At 38.9% G+C, this 12,850-nt stretch overlaps 1 protein-coding gene across 1 annotated transcript in view; it reads left to right on the top strand.

The window, feature by feature from the left end:
- LOC150092000 (uncharacterized) overlaps nucleotides 1-12,850 on the top strand; it is a 155,904-nt gene that overhangs the window by 104,008 nt on the left and 39,046 nt on the right. The window lies entirely within an intron of this gene.

Below are 12,850 nucleotides of genomic sequence, written 5' to 3'. Positions count from 1 at the left end.
TTTATACTGGATGGTAAGAACACGTGTTACTGAAGAAGTGCTCCATTTCATGAAAAAGGTAGTTGCCTAATAAAGTTATTGTTAGGTTTTAGGTGCCTCAGCCATACTCCACCGTATATATTGTCTGTAAATTGCTTGTGTTCCATGGTCGATTTGCCTGTTTGATGGACAATAAACTCGAATTTCCTGGAGTAAAAACCTACCCGGGCCTGAAACCCACTAATTCAGCCACGTTGTGAAAACGGCCCATAATAATTCCTCCTACGTTTTGTCCAAAATGACGCAACTTCCTCTCAAACATGTTTCCGTTATTGACGTTAGGGGCGCTCTTTTTCACCCACTCTAAAACAGCTCAAATTGAAACAATTTTTTGTCGATACCGATGGCAACTTAAAAACGCGATGTTTTCAGCGTTCATCAGCGGTGCCATGTCAACCAAGTGATCGCACACTGTCGTAAAGTTACCCGCACAATGGGAGTAATGATTTTTCAATTAAATCATTTTTACAGACTGAAACTGGCGTTTCATAACGTGAAGATTTGGGTTACGATAAGCCTTTATTTTATAGGCTCATAAAAAGTACGATTAGAGAGTGCAGATTGCCTTCGTCATATCCACAGAGAGTTCAGAGAAACATAACCGGCGCGTGACTCTTTAAAAGTAGGTCGAAAAAAATATCTCACGAACTGTTATATTCAAAGTTTCGCGTTCTGCTTCCATTTATTGCTTCCTCAATGTATATTTAATGGAAAAGGAAGAGATGTCACAGTATCAAAGGTATGTGTGTGACAAGATCTTCAGCACGGATGTGATTAAATTGTTTTATGTTTGTGGCCAAATATCTAATAGCGCCAGGGATGTTAGCAGCGCGCTTTTCATCCACGTAGGCTGCCGAAATTTCTTTTTCATACTCCATTACTGAAATTTCAAAGAATATTCGCATCCAAAAACTAAATAATTTAATTTTGCAACGATCCTTAGAATATTTAATAAGGTATTACAGTTGTTTTTGTAATATTTGACAATAAAATGCTTTTAATTCAAGTTTCTGAAGTCTGATTACAGACTTCGTGGGGATTATTTGAACTTTTTGGAATGGGAAAATACGATTTTATATCCTAAACAAAATTAATTAAATTCATCTCCAGAAGTAGACATAATTAGAGAAGTACTTTTGTTTTTTTTTTGTGATGGAAACAGAAATTGAAAAATTATTTTTCTTTTTGGCTAGAGGAGCAAAGTAATCTCCAGGAAACAGAAACATTATCTGATGTGTGGACACACAAAGAAACCGGAAATTACCACTTTAACTGATCGTGAGTGGGTAAAAATTCAGGAAATATGTTGGACGGAAAGGATTAAGTTTTGTTAGAGCACCTTGGTGGATTTTCCCTATTTTTCTTTCGAGAAAGTAAACGGAATATCTCTTTGAGCATCTGCAAGCGCATCTCTTCACCATTCGCTCCTTCTCTCATTTCTTTTTCCCTTATTTCATTATTTTTCTGAGCACAGCATAATGGGCTGGATAAGGAAGACATTTCTTCCCAGTAATAAAGAAAAGAACAAACGACATAAGATGGATAGATTACGATCAGCTGGCGTTTCGTGCACATTAATCGCCAAATGGGGAGTTATATTGCGAACAGATTTTCTTCTCCAGGAACAGCTGCTTTGGCGACATCTTCATCTCAGAGTGGACAAACAAACTGCTGGAGAAATAGCATGAAAATAATCACAAATTTCGCATAACAGCAAGCATTCACTTTTTCTCATAAACAGTTTGTGGAATTGCTTTGCAACTGAGAAATATCGGGAGTTCAAAACATCACAGATATAAATCATGTTCAATCATGTAAAACTCCTCTTGATCCAATTTATTACAGCATTTAAATTGATGGATCGACAACCTCTTCTGCAACAAACAAGATAAAGTAATCTTCAAGCTCCAGAGAAGTCAAGAATTAAGCCACTGTTTAGAACTTATCAAGGCTTCAGTTAAACCTCTCACTGAATTTTTTTTTGTCTTCTATTTTTGCGTTGTTGGAAAAGCAGAAAAAAGTGCCACAGTTGAATTTGTTATATCCAGATTGTTTGAACAATTAACTGACACGGGAACAACCCTTCGCATTGCTAATTCAGCTGGCGTCGGGGGACTTTTCAAGTTTTCTTTGACTTTAAGTTCTTCTCCTGGGACCAATAAAACTCAATTATAAAGTTTTTAGCTCCCACGAGACTGTTAATAGTGTCGGCATGAGTGTTCTTCTACCGAAAGGAAAGAAAACAGAGAGAAAGAGAGGGGGGGGGGAGGTATTCCCAAAAGGGCATAAAAGCCATGCATTCTAATGTTCTTGTACTAAGCCTTTCATCCCGCCCCATTTCAGTCCTTGGAATCACATTTTGCAAATCATTCTTCCTCTACGTAACTTTAGAAATAATTTTCATTAAAGTCTGTGTCATTGCTCTACATTAACCATCTCTGGACTATTAACGAATGCCTGCATCTTTTCTTTTCCTGATTCCAATAATCAAAGGATCCAGAAACGTAGGTTGAAAATTTAAGAAATTGTTTACTCCAAATCCACCAATCATTGGTGAATTTGTCAATCGCTACCCGTTTGGTACAGTCCGGATTTGAATCCTGTTGGTTACGCAGAGACTTAATAAGGTCTTTTCAAACAAGGTAGATTAGCTGTTTTAAGATGGTGTTGGGTATTCAGGATTTTTCTTTGCAAAAACATTAAAAAGCATTGGAATAGATTCATGTTATAGACGCAATACACCTTCATATATTTCTACGAAGAAAGAGCAATGCTTACTGAAGTATTCAATCTAAATGGCGCTTAAATATTGAGGGGTTTCAATGAGAGTGAAAAATTTTTTGATGATGTAGAAGCAATATAAATTGGTGGTCCTTTCATCTATTTGTCTTTATTGTGTAACGCTAAACCCCCCTTAGGCGCCTCCGTAGCCAGGTGGGAAGGAGCAGCAGTGCATAGCACACGCTTCTTGATTAGACCGGGGTTCGAGCCCGTCGCCACCAAATATGAAGGATGCGGAAAGGTCAGGGAATGACCACCGCATATCCCGGAGCAATATGGCCTTAGTTGCTAATGCTCCTAAAAACCAAACAACAACAACAACAAGCTAAACCCCCCCTGCTCCCCTTCCCGCTCTGTAGAATAGGAAAATGCGCAACACTTGGAAGTGTAATGTTATCTCGAAGACTGGTCTAATTATTAAGCATCTTGTCTTCTCTTTGCACAGTGTTAATTAGGTGGCTGCAGTGACAGGTTTATCGATCTCTCTGAACTCATCTACACTTATAGCGTTCTGTTTGGAGCGTGTTCTGCAGCTCAAGGCATGATTCGCGTGCAATTTGTCTTCGTGGTACGTGTCAATGCTTTGCGATAGTGAGTCCTGTGCGTGCGTGTGTGTGTGTGTGTATACACCAAAAGTTGGATGCTTCAGACACACACACAAGGATGGATAAACAGTACATGTTTTGTACATATACGAGCATAAACTTTTATGAACATATCATAAAAAAACAATAAAATGATAGTAAAAAGTCGTTAAAATATAGATTGCTGTAACACATTGACAGGAAGTGACTGGTTTGCCAGTGTACAAATAGTGGCATTTCAATCAATCGACAGTCTGTTGGAGCGAAACCTCGAGGGATTACTCCACAGATCCAGATTTTGAGGGACATTCCAAAAATGTTGCAAGATTCTATGTAACAAATCTCAAGAGGACTACAAGGATGAAATATATAATATTCGATATGGTAATTTTCATTGTTTTTAAAAAAAGACTGAAGACTGACTAACTCAGCCACGTTGTGCAAAAGAACCATAATAATTCCTTGCTTCATTGACGGGATTCGAACTCAGGTTTTAGGCGCAGATTGGAGTTCATTATAAGAACTGTGTCCAGTCACATGACAGATCTATGCTAAGGATATTTAGCAGATTTGTCATGTCTGATTTTGGTCTACCCGACTTTACGTAGTGGAGATCAACACATGAACGCAAAAGCACACGCGTTTGAATTGACCATGGTTCGCTCTCGTAGGTAGTACAGTCTATATAATCTCCATCCTCCTGACACCAAGTCAAAAACACCTGAGTTCGAATCCCGTCAATGAAGCAAGGAATTATTATGGGTCTTTTGCACAACGTGCAACGTGGCTGAGTTAGTCAATCTTCGGTCTCAGAAAAGGGACCAACCAACTGTGCTTCCCATGAGGGCAGTCAATCAATAAACCATCTGATCAGATATAAATAAGGAAGGGGGAAAGTCTGCTAACTGTGACGGGCTTGGAAGCAAAGAGAGCTAACTGGCATGTTGATGTAAGTTTAAACAGATGCTAAATCTTACCTTGCGGACCTAATTCGAGCAAACGAGAAGGAAAATCTTTGCTGCCATTGGTGCATCTGACAAGAGCTCATAGGGATCAATAACTCTCATATCATCATAATTATATTCAAATGAGTATATTTAAAAGGGTGTTTGCCAATTGTGCCATATGCTTCATTAGTCTGGTCTGGTCTCCTCTCATTTGGAGAGTTTTTCTGGTCTTGAGTTTAGTTCTTCGATGGATGAACACGTTTGCTTGTTGTTTGTTTTGGTTTTTTATGGCACAAAAACAACTAGTATGGTTATAATGCGCCACGTCACTGGATGAGTAGGATGCCATGGAATCTACCCTCTTGATCAAAAGCAATGCTAGTCACCACCGTCAGAAGCAACTAATAGTCTCGAAGAATATTTTAACTTCTCACAAATTATTAATGGTAAACACCATGCCACAAAATTGTTTAGAGATTCGAATACACAAGAACACGCTCCAAATCAATGAGGAACCCAGACCTAAGCTGCCTTCAGTATAGGTTCCCCTTAAACATTATGCATGGCCATTGATTTAGAGAAAATCTATATAGAGAGGAGCTACAGGAGAAAATTATTCGCAGAAACCTTTGCAGTAATGTTTAAGTCAGCAGGCTTATATCAATAATATATTTGTTTTCAAACAAAATCATTGAGGGACCACATTTACAGAACTATAAAATATACAACTGATTAACATTTACTTTGGACATGATAAATATATCATCCAAAATATGCAATACAAATATGTGCGACTTGATATTGCAAACTTGTGAGTAAAGTTCATCTTCATTCATATACTTTCTCCCTCTATATACACTGAGTGGACAAATCATGGATGCACTACCTAGTAACGGGTAGGCCCACTTTTCGCCCGGATAAGGGCAGTCACACGGCGAGGCATTAAGTCCACTAGTTCACGAAAGCGTTCAACAGGTATTTCCATCCATGCATTCTGCACCGCTGTCCACAATTCCGTCGCATTCCTAGATGGACGATCCAAAGCTCGAACGGACCTTTCCACAGTATCCCAAAGATGCTCCACACGGTTCATGTCCGGTGAACGTGGAAGCTGTTCCATGGTGATAAAATCTGCGGAATGCTCTTCGAACCATGTTCTAGTCACCATGGCTATGTGGGAGACGCATTGTCCTGTTGGAAGAGTCCATTTTCCTGTGGGTGCGCGATGACCATGAAGGGATGCAGATGGTCTGCAAGGATGGACACGTAACTTAGACAGTTCAGAGATACGTCTAGACTAACCAGTGTTCCCAACGTGTGCCAGTTTAACACGCCCTAGACCATTACCGACCTGCCTGAACAGTTCCTTGTTGACATGACGGGTGCATGGCTTCGTGCGGTTTCCTCTAGAAACGCACCCTCCCATCCGCTCGAAATAACTGTAAACGGGAGTCATCAGACCAGGAGACCCGTCTCCAATCATCCAAGGTCAAGTGCCGATATTCTTTAGCCCAGTTGAGGCTTAGAGTCATGTGTCGTGGTGCTAGCAATGGGGCTCTAGTGAGTGGGCGACTCCCATAACCTATTGCGGCTAACGATCGCCTAATGATCTTCATGGAAACGTTTCTGGCACTTCCCTCGTTGAAGTGGGCATTTTTTTTTTTTTCCATTTATTTGTACATACAATTCTTTACATTTTATATACAAGAACTTACAGAGAAGATATATATACAATTTTATATACATTAGCATTATCATTCTCATTATACCTATATATATACTATATTATATATGAACACGTATGTGTGTGTGTGTGTGTGTTTTACCTGTATCAAGGGTGGCTCCTAGGCCTTAGCCCATCTCCACCTTGCACATCTGTGGTGGTGCAGAAACTCAGCATCGTTGAAGTGGGCAGTGATTTCTGCCACTGTTTTTCTCCAGTTGGCTGAAACAATGCGAGACAGATGTCGACGGCCACATTCATCAACCACCTTTCTCCGCCCACAGCACTGTCTACGATGAGATGTTATTCCGGAAATGGCGTATTCCCGATACACTCTTCATACTGTTGAATGGGGATAGCGCAATTTCTACCACCTTCGCGACAGAGTGACACATGCGTCGAGCATCCACTATTATCCCTCTTTCAAAGTCTATTAACCCACGACGTTTATCCATACTGACATCGAATTACCGTCTACGCGAATTCGGTGACGCAGCGTACTGTATACTTGCCAAGCGGTGGGTTTGTCCACTAGCGAGAGGGGTGAATTCTGTGGAAACGTTTCACAGAATTCACCCGTCTCACCCCTTTCACAGAATTCACCACTCTTCGAATACCTGTTCGAAGACATCTGTTAGTCGACAATCTCTTAAGATAGTAATCAGAAATTTTAATAGTACATAGAAATAATCAAATTTAAATAAAAGTGGTTACCAAGAACACATCTGCAGGATTTTCTTTGTATGCATGCAAAGTTTCGGTCTCCATAGGCCTAAAAGTTTAAAGGCCCATAGGCCTTTAAAGATTGCTCCGGTCTTGGACGGGATTGGAATCTAGGCCTGTAGGAAACGAGTGGTGATTGGTGAAATCATTATACTATAATGGGAGGACAATGTCTACTCAAGTAACCTTGTTTTAATTAAAAGGATCAAACACGGCTTACGAAATAAATACAAGGTGCTCCAAAAGTCTTGGGATCAGCTTGCAGTGGAGTCTCCATAAGAGGATGGCGGTATGGGTTCTTCTGCAGTATGTGGACAGACAGTTTCAATTTTGGAGATCGAACCTCGGGAATGTATTTTATATGCACTACGTTGTCATGCATTGATCTTGAAATAGTTGGTTTGCAGAAAGTCAACACTACTTTTTCCTAACTCTGTTAGAAAAATCAATAATTAAAGTGAGTAACAATCAGACAATTTCTATATCAACTGATATGGATTAATAACATGATCATATATTAGCTTTCAGCACATCTCTGACAACCCTTCCTCTACCCACTTTCACGAAAGAAATTTTCTTAGTAAGCAACCTTCACAAAATCGTGCATGACTGAAATAGTGAATGCATGTTTTCTTTGTTGGGGAGGGGAGAAACCATGAAAAAAAAGAACACCGCGATAAGGTTGCTTCATATTAACATTTGCAGCGAACTCCTTCCTTTTAATGAGTTCTCGAGGCTCGCGAATTCAATGAATTTCAATGACTTCGATGAATTCTAAAAGGCTTTCTTGAAGAAACTCTTAAGGAAATAATGCAAACAGAGAGTTATCACATTTAGTTGGTCCTCTTAGCAAAAGAAGAAAGAACGAATGAAACTCTCTCTCTCTCTCTCTCTCTCTCTGTCTGCAAATATTGGCATTAAAATACAGAATCATCAGGGGTTTATGAAAATTCTCATATTTTAGAACAAAGCGTTTCGCCTGTTAAACTGACTATTTAGAATGAGTTTCTGCTTCTTTCTTTACACACTCTGCAAAGCTTTTAGCAAGGTAATTAAAGACTTAGAAGTCGAAAGAAAGGTTTAGAATAATTTATACAACTTAGACTAGCTTACACGTCATACTGAACAAATAACCGGCTTCAGCCGTTTAGTTTGTTACCAATATTACGTTTGCAGAAATGATTGATCAGCAGAAATTCACACCCACTCCTTCTCAGGCCACCCCTCTGGTATAAAAAAAGATCAATCCTTTCCGTTCAGCTTTTCTGAAATCAATTATTCGTTTTAATGGATTCCTGGTATCACTGATTCGGTCGTTACTCTTAAAGTCAATAAAACTAAACCAGTTTCTTGAGTACTGTTCCCAGTTTCTCCATCCCACTCCATCAACTCTCTCAAATGACGCGTCAATATCTTAATCAGATAAGATCGTTGTTAAGAAGGTCGATTGGACAGAGTAATTTGTCCAAATAACCTTTTTAAATATGTCAATCGTAGTCATCTGGATAATAATGACTCGCAACCATCTATTGTTTACAGACAATCTCCTCCATCCATTTTATCCAATTCCTAATACACTGTAAAGTACTGCCAATAGAGTTTCCTTTTGGAAATAAGACAATGTACTTTAACGTAACCATGGAGACGGATTCACGCTGAATTCTAATAGGGCAAGGCGAGTTTATATATAATTCACAATGTGAAAGTGTGGCAGTGGAGTTGGTAAAATCTCTTACGTTGCTCCAATGACTATAATGGCAAGTTTCGGCACTGCATCAATTTCAGAGCTTAAATGCATGCAATTTGTTCTCTTGATCTATGCAATCTAATGAAAATCTAAGTAGCACACGAAGGTTTCCGTACTTAAGTGACATTTCCTGGGATATAATTCCAGGTCTATTGATCGCTTGTAATGACATGGCCATGAACAATAATACGCTGCCTCCATAATTTCAATTGATAAATGGTGTTTCAAAGGAAAGCGTATTATCTATCCTATCATCGAATTATGCGCACAAACCTAATGTTTATAAATCGCATTTCCAACTATAAAGTGATAGCCCCCCCCACCTTGTGTATATTTAAAACATTTTATAATTTAATGCGTTTTCCTAAAAGCAAACAACCCTGTTGGACTGCTGTCCCCTAATGAATTTTCTGTTTCCATTTCATTGTCGGCTTCATCATTAAATTAGTAACAACGGCCCTCTGTGCTCATTTTGAGCTAAATTGGGAATTTCTCATCCTCCATCCCTCCTCTATAAATGAATTTTAATGTGCACGCTCGAAGCGATTCTCACGACTTCTTCTGCTGGTCAGATGTGGGATTATCGTTAAAACATCCACCCTTAGATTCGACTCCATCTAAATTTATTTAATGCGCTTTAATTAAATGTTTTCAGTTTATATTGATTTGGTGGATTCAAATACGGCGTCGAGCAGGGTTCAATGATAGCAGACGCTAGAAGTTCAACCATGCCCGAATCTTAAAAACTCTGTCTTATATATTCAATTAAAATGCAACTCAATTTGCAATCCAACAAAATTTTAGAATCTAATTTTTCCACCACAAAACTTGCAGGAATAACTCCCAGAAGAGACTATGAAGGGGAGATGTTTAATAATCCCTTCTTCCTTGGTAGTAGGAATTCATTCTCAAGGGAATTTGGCTTTTTCTTGCTAAGGAGAAAGTGTTTCTTCGACTCCGTTGCATGACGAAAGGTGGTCTGCTGGAGCACGTGTTGGCCGTGATGCCTAGAGGGCACTGCACACGAACATGCTACAACTGTTGGTTTTCTGTATACGGAGAGCAAGCGCCAGCGACAAGGAAAACGCAGTAGTGTCCGGTGAAGCGCGAGACTTCGCTGTTCACGGTTCGTGCCACCGAAGAAAAATGGTGTTGCTTTTGTTGGAGTGGTTTTCGCCACGCTGGCTTCCGACAAGTGCCGAGCCCAGCCCCGTCGGCTAAATTGGAAACCGCTACAAGAAATGAAACAATTTCCTAATTAATCCGTCCCACTGGCTAACATCGCACAAGAAGTGCTTCGAAAGACCTCTTTGCAGAGGCCTTAAGGACGTTTCAAATGCTTCCAAAAGACACTTCAGGCACATATTCCATCAGTAGAAGTTATCTAGTTACGCCATCTAGCGTAAGGGAGGAAAGTTTCACAATTATTGGAATTTTAGAGGATCTTCCTTCCAAAGAGGTATGATAATAACCGATGGGGACTCTGCGAGACCATCTACAGCTTTTTTATTTTAAAGAGAACCGTTAGTTCTCTTCGACGACGTATGAGATATTCAATGTTCCCAACTCGAGGTTTAATGTCGGATTCTCTTCTACTAATTGTCTATAAACCGGAAAGATGGACGAACTCTTAATTGAATCTTCAAATCAGGAGGTGAACATCAATTGATCCATCCCTTTTTTGATGATCTGTAAAACTGAAGAAAACAAAGCGAACTTTATTTCCAAGTATTTGCGGAAAAGTTCCCACACAGAATGTTATCGGTCAAATAAATTACAATCTACAGAAATTCAAGTCTCATGTCAACAAGTATCTTCTTTCATCTTCTCAATCAACCCACATAAGATACTAAGTACTATAGGTTGTAATACCTTTCGTGTTTTGGAATTTCATAAAAAAATTCGCAAGAGATCAATAATGGCTTCTGTGCAAATATATTGCAAACATTTCGAAGATTTCTGATACCATCAGAAACAGTTCTATTGAAAAGCGGGGGACAAGCGATATCATGTAATTTTGAACAGAAACTTGAATAGAACTTGTATTTTCCTACTATCAATTAACCATTCTGCAGTTTCTCTGCAGAAAATATCTTAAGATAATGTCATTAAAAGTTCCGTTTTGTATTTCCAACCACTGGCTTTCGATGTATTCCTTCAAGAAGTGGATCTGTTAGTTACTAGATTATGGATCCATCCTAGAGGAACTTATTAAATAAGGAAAACATTTCTAAAAGAAATTTTAATCATTTCTACGACATTTTTCTTGTAAATCACAACGGAATTTGACATTCAAGCTTATAAAACACTAAGTTGTATCTCAGGGTAAGATTTCTTCCTCGATATCGTTATTACCATAAAGACAGCTTAATCTATTTACAATAATTAGCTTGGTAGCTAATGGGAAAACTAGCATTGCTGTAACTAATATAATTAGCCATGATAATAACATTAATAAATGGATTAACTTTGTTATTTCACATTATTATTAAATTCGTTAATAATAATGTCAAAAGTATGGTTTTGAACCACATTCGTATCTTGAATATATCAAAGCTCATAGTTATGCGTTAAAATGAATTATTTTTATATTTATTTCTCAATGTAGTCTCAATAAATAAATGAACATGCTCTTGTAGTGTTCCAAAGCTTGGATCCATTTTGAAAAATATATATATATATTGGTTTTGTTTTCGTTTCCTATGTAAAATAAAGTATATAGGAAAATAATGATGCAAGAAAGAAAGCTTATATAGAATCAGCCAAAAAAAAAAAAAAGTTCACCCATCCGTACCCTCCAAGAATTTGTCTCGTTCTCCTTTGAATTTGTTCAGCCCATCCACTTCCACAACAACAGATGAAAGTCTGTTCCAACAATTAACCACCCCCTGGCTGAAGGAAAACTTCCACATCTATCCTGCTACCATCCATCCTCAACTTGAATCTCAGCAAGTGGAAGGATACCGTTAACATTCAGCTTACTCAATCCGTTCAAGGCTTTAAACACCTCAATCAGATCTCCCCGCAGGTATGTAGTCTCGAGACGCTGGAATTTGCAGAACTGATGCCTTTCTAGGTAAGAGCACCCTTTTGTTCAAATCACCAATTTGGTTGCCCTTTTCTGTACCCGTTCCAGTAGATCTGCATCCTTCCTAAAGTGAGGTTTCCAGACCTGTATACAGTACTCAAGATGCAGCCTAACCATGGCCTTATTTCAATGGATAATCACTTCCTTATCCCTGCCAGCAAAGTTTCTGTATATCATTGACCAAGTCCCAAGAGCTGACCTGGCAGCATGTCTGCACTGCTTAGAGAATTTCGTGTCTGAGTGCACAGTTACCCCCAGGTAGTTTTCATTCTCCAACTACCCTGAATGTAGTACCACAAATAGCTGAAATCAAGGAATGAAAGGAGAAGGGAAAAATAGAAAGAATACAACACCACAGCAATAACAAATGAAATAAAATGTAAAAACAGGGACAACGGGAGGGAAAGAAAGAAAACTAGCCTTGCAAGTTCTTTCAGGAGATGACAATGTATTTCTATTCATACAGGACAAAAATAGATCAGAAATATCAGAGAGGAAGGTTCATCCCTTAATTATGCTCGCATACTGCAAAACCGAAACAAAAAGTCAAAATAGTGGCACCAACGTAACACAAATCCACAAAGACTACGAGTATAACCAGTGTGCCTATTCAGAATCATCATCATCATATAGACTGAAAACTGATTGCCAAGTGTTACAATTGGAATCTAATAGTTGGACTGCAGTCTATCACAATTTCCTTACATAGCCTGCACCAATCGGCTACTAATTCAACGACCCTTCCAGGGTCGTTGAATTAGAACCGTAGTTAGTAGTTTCTTAATGTCCCTGGAAGTGAACTTTCTCAATGTCCCTGGAAGTAAACCAGGTACATTGAGAAAGGGAGGCTGGCAGGTCAGCTATATGGGACCTAATCCACTGAAATAAGTTAGAGATAAAAAGAAACTGGAGAAAAAGATGGACCTGGAACTCTTTGCTCAGGAGCCTGTACTGTCCCCTCGACTGGCACTGCCTCAAGAATATAACTTATAGAACAAATCAGTGGTTCAACCAAGATACAAAACTGGCTTTCATCAAAAGACAAAAATTCTTAAGAAATTGGAAAAAAAATCGAGGGACTGTACGAGTAGCTTTACTGAGCACGTAGTATACGATGCCAAAATTGTAGTAGATTCTAATTCTAATTAGCTTCGTAGTAGCTAATTAGAATGGTTATATATGATCGTCCCTCAACAAAGCCACGCTGTGAATCCCTTA

Source organism: Mastigoproctus giganteus, chromosome 1, assembly GCF_048544385.1.
Source record: "Mastigoproctus giganteus isolate SK-2022 chromosome 1, ASM4854438v1, whole genome shotgun sequence".
Classification (NCBI taxonomy): domain Eukaryota; kingdom Metazoa; phylum Arthropoda; class Arachnida; order Uropygi; family Thelyphonidae; genus Mastigoproctus; species Mastigoproctus giganteus.
Note: the sequence above shows the minus strand (reverse complement) of the source record. Positions and strands in the feature narration are given on the sequence as shown.